The sequence below is a fragment of the Taurulus bubalis genome (genome assembly GCF_910589615.1).
Source record: "Taurulus bubalis genome assembly, chromosome: 3".
NCBI classification, from domain to species: domain Eukaryota; kingdom Metazoa; phylum Chordata; class Actinopteri; order Perciformes; family Cottidae; genus Taurulus; species Taurulus bubalis.
In genome coordinates this window covers 20063874-20072945 of record NC_136591.1, presented here as the reverse complement: position 1 = coordinate 20072945, position 9072 = coordinate 20063874, and positions in this window count along the sequence as shown.

Below are 9072 nucleotides of genomic sequence, written 5' to 3'. Positions count from 1 at the left end.
AAGCAGAACTAATGGTTATTTACCTGCTGGATGAAGGAAATAGTAAATGTTTTCAAGACACAGAGATAAGCCCCGCCCCCTTTCCCCAGCGATGGTTGCGAAAAAACGGATTAACCACATAGTGCGAATTTTTCACCTGCGGCGCGATATAGGCGAAGTGGCGTTGCGAAAATTTGCAACTGTTTTGGTGTGAACACGGCATAAGAAGCAAAGCTTTCCAATGCCATGCGTGATGCATATTGTATATCCATGGTAACACGGCGACGAGCTTGTCTGTGGGGGAGGGGTGGAAGAGAGCAGGGCAGAGCAGCAGCAGAGAGCAGGGAAGAGAGTTTGACTGGCTTTTCACTGCCTTTTGAGTGGTGTTTTGTTTGGAAATAATATGTTGTGGTTGTAAATAATAGTATTAGTATAGTTTCTGAGAGTTCTGCCACTTGCTGGCCCACCTAAACCCATGTTAATTTTCTATTGTTTATTAGAGAGATATGATGAAAATTCAAATACATTTCTTAACCTTTTACTTTTTACAGAGTGTTTTAAGCCTTTATAACATATAATAATGACAAATACTTGCCAGATTTTTAGATTTCTCCTGAAAAAAGGAGCAAAATCATTTTGATCACAGACAGTCGATGCTCCACAAATGAAAGGCCAACCTGATTATGCTTTCGAGAAAGACTTAACAAAGAAGTTCAGGAGTGAATGGAGGGACACTGTCCTACGCAGATTTCACTTGGCGGCCAACCGTCATCTCCCGCTCTGCTAATGGTGAGTTATCTGGTTTTATCCAGCCTGCTGGCCCTATGGACAAGGCTAAATGATTGGTTGTAGGCCTATGTGTTTGTTCTTTCTTGGAAAAACAAACAAACATGTTCTGCAAAGCAATGTCTTCTTAATTTCTGTTGTAGGCTAGCTGTTGGTAGGCCCTTTTCGTCGTTGCTGCGCTCCGCTCTGTTTCGGACAAACACAGTGTGTTGTTGTTGAGTGTGTTGTTATCGTTATTGTTGTTGTTAATGTTGTTGCTGGACGTGTTAGCCTAATAATTTTACACCTTTTTAGGCCTATTTTTTAAATGTCTTGTTGTGGCTGAATCTGCTATCTGCTGATCTTTCAATACAATATATTGTTGGACTTATGTGTTGCTTGATTGCTGTGTTGATTGATTGCCATAGGCCTACGGTTCATGTCTAATTCTATTGGGTAGGCTGCCTGCTCAGCTGGCCTATTTATTAGCTTGTGAGATTCTAAATAATACCGTCTGTCACCTTTTTGTGCCGGAGTTCGATTATAGGTAAAAGTTGAACTACTATGCTACCATAGGCTGTAAAAAAACCTAAAGAAAACACGTGCCCCCCCAAAGCAACGTAGGGCACCTCGCGGCAGAACTCGCTTGATTCCTCCATGGTGAGGGCAGCGCGACCAGGTCATGTTTGTGCGCTGCGGCACATTAAATAGCCTAGAGTTTTTTTTCAGCGTGAGAAATACGATGTGTGGCGGGAGGGCGTGACTGAAGACCGAAATGCGTGACATTTGAGAGCCCTGCAGATATAAAGAGCAACTTCTCGTTCTGCAAAAAATAAGACACTGCTGAAGCATATCATTCACATCATAGGGCTATATTTTAATTTGTACTTTATTTAAATGTTATTTACAGTTTATTTAATTTGAAAATTATTATTTTGAATTGTGTGCACACTTGTCTGCACACTAATAGTTGCCCAATAATTGTGAACACACAGATATTCTCCTAAAGAAAGTAAAAACCTCACTTGTACTGTCTTAAATATTCAGGTTTGAGGTTTATTAACATTTTTGATGAACCGAGAGCACTGCAGTTGTTCAATAATACAATTAATCCTAAAAAAAACTACTTTCCTAATAATTGTGCAGTGTATTTATTTGATTACCACATATTATTTATCAAATTTCAATTTTTTTCTCAGTTTTTTTGAGAGTTGTTTTTGTTGAAAAATCGCATTATTAGTTATTTTTGTGTTAATACGCCTGACTTGAGCCTTTAAATGAGTTAATGTATTAGCTTGATTTATTCCATGACTTGTTGTCTGTGCAGGTTTACATACACATGATCAATACATGTCTTTGTGATGTTTACATTGCATCATGTCATTTATTTGACAAGGTTTTTGCTTGTTAAACTGTAGGTAGATTTGATTTAGTTAATTTAGTGGTTAGCAAACCAAGAGTGAGATCAATTAGTTAATAAACCAATACAGTGTTCATATTTAAATGGGCCCCAGGCCACTTTGTACTTGAAAAGTTGGGCCCCGAGGTCAAAAAGGTTAAGAACCCCTGTTGTATGGTATCCTGACCATTACTTAATTGTATTAGTAGTATTGGTAGTAGTAGTAGTAGTAGTTGTTGTTATTATACAACATATAAAATACATACCAGTGCATAAGCATGTTTTTGTTTCTGATAACAAGAATGGTTGGGCGTTTGTTTAATGTGTGTGTGTGTGTGTGTGTGTGTGTGTGTGTGTGTGTGTGTGTGTGTGTGTCTCGCATATTCCTGTACCAAACGGTTTTATATTTTGGGTTGTTATTTACGTCCGCATGATCAAGGACGTCGCGGTTGCAGTGACTTGCACTTTTTACCAAACACGCCATTGATGGACTGCTGACTGCTGACCGGCTCACTCACGGCCCTCAAACGGCCCCCAGACACACACAGTTGTTGTGAGCAGTAAGTCTGTGGATTATGTTGAGTGACCGTGTTGGGATTTATGGAAAGAGACATTGCTGTTGAGTTCATCAAATGCATTTTTCTTTCCAGGTATCTCAAACAATAGGCCACACACACCAAAACAATCTAGATTGATAAATACAGGTAGGAGGAAAAATATGGCGTTTGGATTTTTGGGTGAACTGACCCTTTTAAAGCTTATTTTGCCCAGCAGTTACCCTCGCAGCACAGACGGGTTTCGCAAACCCATCATACCTGTCATTCTTTCCATATCTCGTCTCTCTCTCTCTAAACCTCTGCCTGCAGCCCCCTGAACTGCAGCTCCTCTCCGCGGGTCTCAACTTTAACCGTCTCGATTAAGCTCCGCGCTCTGCATTCATCCGCTAAAGTGCAAACTCATTGTAACATCTTGCAGACGCGGCAGCCCTCTAAAGACGATGCTACTTAGAGCTGTTCACAAAAACCCAACAGTGGCAGAATGCTAATAGCAGCTAGTCCGCCATGTCTCCGAGATTAGATTAAATATCAGGGCCCTGATCCTGCTCCTCGAGCTGCTCCGCCGCAGACAAACATTTCAAAACACGCAGACTTACACCCAAATCCCACGGACGTGATAAGTCTGATTGTCACATCTGAGCTGAACCCTTCCCCGGTGCAAAATCTTTGTTGCAGCAGAATACGACGAAACGTGTGAAAGTAAAGTCAATGAAAGTGTTTCGCAACCTCTTTGAAACCCTCTTGAACTTCGGCAGGTTAGTACAGAACAAATTGTTGGTCTGTAGTCTCCGGTTCTGCAACCAACCGTCACGAAATCTCACTACGTCCGTGCACGATCGTGTCACATTCACGTGCTGTAGCAACAAGCAATACATTGATTTCTGTAAGGTGAGGGAGGGCGGACAAACTGACTTACTTTAGTATTTTAGACTTTCCTGCCACACACCAAGCACCTAAAAGAGGAAATGTGTGTTATCTGGAATGTTCATTGTTACAATGTATTTATTTTCAAAGTACCCAACAGCTTCACTAAGTGTATTAGAGGTTTTGTTTTTACCCGGCAGAATTAGCGAACAATTGGCTAATGCTATCATTAGCTTAGCTATTTGTTCATGTGATTTGTGTCTTTCCTTCAACATGGTGGACGGAGCCTCCAATCCAGATGCTGTATCCCTTTTCTGTGGATTCTTTTGGGAATCTTTACAGACTTGTGAGATTGTGTGAGCTCCAAGTAAAACGTTCGGGACCATTTCGCTAAAGCTAGCTGACCTCGTTCCACGGTTCCCAGTTCTCTCCCTGTGCATAATGTTTATTCTCATCAATTCACACACAAATGCAGGAAAGTTCACACATGACGAGCAATTTGTCAATGCAGTTTCAACAATTTACATATAAAAGATTTGCAAATTGCAATATCAAGTATGTTTTGGATGAAACTACATATACATATATATATATATATATATATATATATATATATATATATATATATATATATATATATATATAATTATTTTACTACTATCTCTTGGTACTGTAATCCTGCAATTTCCACACTGCTGGACTAATAACGAATTGTCTTATTTTATCATATATATATATATATATATATATATATATATATATATGAAATTATGTAAAATGGACTTAACTTATTTGATCCTTGGAGTTAATTCAAGTCATGCTCCTACAAGAAAACTTACAAATACCAACCTGAGAGTCAGAGGGAAAGGGGGCATGCTGGGAAGCCTCCCACCACCAGCTGTTTGCTAATGAGGAGCATTCTTGTTCTAGCAATGTAAGGACACAGAGGCTCGTAGAGACGCACACTGCGTTTTGGTGAACATTTTTTCTTAATGTGAAAACGTACGTATTAAGAAAACTTAATAGGACACTTTTAACATCAACTCCAACAGGCTCATTTATGGTGCTTTTTTACTTCAGTACTTTTGTTCTCCGTGTTCAAGTAGTCGTATGAACCCCATTGCGTTATATTACTTCTATTATTTTACACAATTTTTTGTTTTTGTGCCATTTTTTTTGTGCCCTTTTTTACCATATTTTGATCATAACTATGAACATCCAGCATGATCTAAGCAAGATTTCTCAAACATGTCTTTTGGAGCGGTTTGGAGCGGTTGTCGACTTGTACCACCTCCATGTTTCAGACCCTTACCAACATCCCACATACTAATAAAACACCTTTTTGAAAAGATTATGACCTAAATAATCGTAATCTGCAAGGAAATCTTACAGGAAAACAAAGTTTAGGGGTGTTGGCACCTATTTTTAGTTTAAAAAAAGCCTTCTCTCATCGAGGGCTTCTGGATCTTTAAATTAGCATAAGCCTTCCCTCTTGCGCTGTGACATGTTTTTACAAAGGTGGGGGCTACACGAAGAGCACAGGACACAGAAATGTGCAGAGGGAGCAAAGAAAAAAAGACTTTTGCCATTTTTTTGTCGTTCAGGTACTTATAGGGGGTTTATAAGGCTATGGACATCCAACGTTGTAAGGAGTACTTATGAAGGATCTTGTGAAACCGTTTTGGCCGCCGCGGCAAGCTGACGTAGGGTCGTAAGTACTCAGACTTAACGGTTACTTTAATTATTTTTCAAATTATATATATATATATATATATATATATATATATATTCTCACAAGGGTTGCGGTATTGTAGAACTTTAAATGAAGTTAAACAACGCTGTGGTTCCGGAGATAATTAAGGAAGCGTTAAACTTTTTTTTTAAGATTTTCACGTCTGATAATAGGCGCAGTGCGGCTCAGTTGACAACGAGTAACTGAAAATCTATTCTTTGCTGACTTCCTGTGGTTAAGCTTCTCACCTAATGTCCAGGCCCTTGACATCACTGTTGGTTTTCTCACAGGCGCAACGAAGCACATTTCTGAGAGGTAAAATGAAAAAGTGAAAGCTGGCTGTTGAGCAATATGAAATAAATGGGAATGGTCTAGCTTTTAGGTCTACATTCTGCAAAGATGAGCGCTGAGTTTCTCTGAGCTGAACTTTTTGAGAAGCATAAAGACATAGATACAATCTACTAACTGAATATTTCTGACATCCTCCAACTTTGAATGGAATTCTTCATTTCTGCAGCGTTATCGCAATGCAGACTTTGATACCAATACAAAGTTTACTATGTAAAAATGCTCTGTTCTGATACTACAGCAGGAGAGATAGAAACTGGTCTTTTGCAACTCCCCTAGCACAGGGTTTTGACTGCCCATATTGATGTGCTGGTAACGGTTCAACCAGCCGGTGTAGGTGCACTGGGATCCAGTGCTGTGAGGTTTACATTTTACTTCTTCTTTTTTGTTCTTCTTTTATATGAATTTTGCATTTACTGCTGCAGTGTGCTGTCAGGAGACACAATGTGGTTCTGTATATTTCTCTTTTGCCATTCAAACTCAGCTGCTGCCCGTGCAAACTCCATGTACCCTCTGGAGTTTGTGCTGAATTGAAGTTTCAGCTTGCACAACGCAGTCGGTGAAAGCTGCGAATGTTTTTTGGATGAAATCCAATACACACCTAAATCTTTCACAGCGGTGTGGAAGTAGCATTGATATTTTCTGAGACCCATATTTCCGAGTCTATCTGTATGTGACCCGTGTTGGCATGCCTGTGTTGAGATAAGCGTTCCGGTCCCCGTCCACCTCCGGGGCCAGACCGGGCGTGAAAGGCTTCAGCCTGGTCAGCCCTGAGGTCCAGCGGCATCTGTCAGGAGCTGTGATGAGTGTTCACACCAAGGTCTTTGTTGATCACCGCCGTCCAGGCTGTGTTCCACTTAGGAGGGAGGCACCTGCGCGGCGGCCGCCATGCTCGGCTTGTCAGGAGAGAGATCTGACTCCCTGACCTCTGCACCGATCCATCCTCCGCAGAGCGCCCTTGACTTTGACCGGATGATTTACTAAACACTCCTCCTCGGTGCGCTGCTCCGCTCTCTGTGATGGAACGCTTCTATTTGTGCTCCCCAGTCCCCGAGAGCACATTCTGAAGGACTTTGCAGGTCATTTGCAATGTGTCGTATTCTAGGTTTGAAGTTTTGGGGCAAAATAACCAATCAATAGCACATGAAGTATGGGAACCGTTTCAGGCGCTTTGGGGTTCTTAGGTATGGCAGTAATCTGTGCCGGGTTTAAAAAAAATGTTATGCTACATTTTACTCTGTTCATCTAATATTGATTTAAAGTAATAGCATCTGCTGATTCTTGTTCCATATGAAGAGTTTGGTAGATTATCTGTTATGGTGCACCGGAAGCCATGCATTTCATTTTTAGAACAAGATTTAACATATCCTCATGCAATGGTTTGTTTGATATCCTCACTTTTTTTTCCCAACGCAATTCCAGCAACACGTTTGGTTTTTCGCTTGTTACATGCATGCATCCTCTTCAAAATAAACCTCAATTATTCACAGAAAAACTAATTATTTAGGTTTAGGCAACAAGAGTACTTAGTTAGGTTAATAAGAAGAAGATTGTGCTTTTACTGAAGTATAGTTCCGTAATGAATACATACGAACAGGGCTCTCCTGGGTGACATAGTATTTCCATTTGGCCAGATAAATAAAAGTGCAGTTTCTGCCAAAGATTACATGATCATGGATACGGGGTAATAATAAACTGGGATGTTTTTTGGGAACCTCATGGTTTTCCACAGATGCAGTTTGCTCAGTTGATAACATGGTAAACAAGATGTTTATTCAGTTCAACAGGATTTATTTTGCATCAGTGTGTTGTTGTTTTTTTAAAACACTGTCGATTCGTGCTTGAAAATACACACAGAACTTCGTTCAAATCGCCATTATATTTTGTAAATCATCCGTTAACTGAAACTTTTCTTCAATCCATCCCTCAGTCTGTCACACTGATCTTTTTAGCTGCAGCATCACGACCATTAGCTCCTCTTATCACACCAAGCAGGTGATGCTTTTCAGAGAACCTAGCGTTCCGTTAAGGTTGATAGCATTGATATAGTTCATGTTGGCATGTCTTCGGACATTTGAGTGTGGGTGTGTGCAGCCATCTGAAAGAGTGTGTGTGTGCATTCATGTGTGGGTGTGAGCCAGCAAGGAAAAAAGGGATAATCTCAGTTGGAAAGCATGCTGTTTTATTTTATTTTTTTCTCATGCTCTATATCTGCATCTTTGTCCTGAATAATAAAATTGAATAACGACTCTCCATAAAATGATGTGTAAATCTGAGTCATTACATTGTGAGTCAAAAAGATTATGTAAAAAAAAAAATGCATCAATAAAACTGCAGGTGTGTTGTTGTCGCTGCAGTAAAAGTGGGATAACGAGGGGGGACACTGCATCAAGTGTATTAGGCTGGAATGGTCCTAATTCATCTGACTACTGAGATATGTAAATTTATGACTGTCTCATAAAAAGACTGCTTATCACCACATGCAGAATTATCAACACCTGATTGATCTATCCACCCAGAGAAAAGGATCTGGGTCACATGACGTCCCAGATAGTTGAGGCTGTTTCAGACTCCCCGGGTTGGGATAACTGAAAGGCTACATTGTGGAACAAACTGTACAAGACAAACAAGAACTGTATGCAATTGACGGTTGAATAGATATTGTTTTGAATAAAAATGTCCTCATCTTGAGGCTTAATACATCCTGTGGTAACGCATGTGGTTATTGTCCCTTTATTGCTGCCCATGAATATGTGATTTCTTGAAAGGGAAATTGCTATTTCTATTGCATTAGCAAGATTGTTCTCAATTGGAAGTTAATTCAGGCACACAACCTTCAAAGTTGCTAGATCTCTGCACTGTTCACACAACACAACTCGCTGCCTTATAATCGGTAGACGTGACCCAGATGTCTGGTCTCCAAATGTGTCAGGGAAACAAATGCGTGAAGTTACACAGGAAATGACAAAATACCATGTCTGTGGCCAAAATCATGCATGCTGATGTTGTTCGCTCATATGTTGTTCAAATAGTTTCCTTATGTCTTAGCTGCGTCATTGTATTTCTTGGCAAGACCTACCCTGCGTAGCTGGTTGAGACGATCGGTTAATGTTAGTCTTTGACCACAAGTAGTAGGGGTAAGGATAGCCCGTTGGTCAGGGCATAGGAACTGAACCAAAAAGGCTACCTTGATCCCAGCACGCATGGACATCTGGGCCAATCTTAGAGCTTGAATGCGACGCAGTGCTGGTCTTGACAAAAATACAGTGGAGCTTTATTATTTATCAATTTTCCTCTGGGTGCAAAAACAACCTCGGAGCAACATACGTACAGTAAAGTTCCTCTGTCTGGTTTCCTGCGTTCTCATTGGCTGTAGCTCGCTGGGCGCTGGGTCACATGTAGCGTTCCTCAGTGGTGGAAAAGACCTC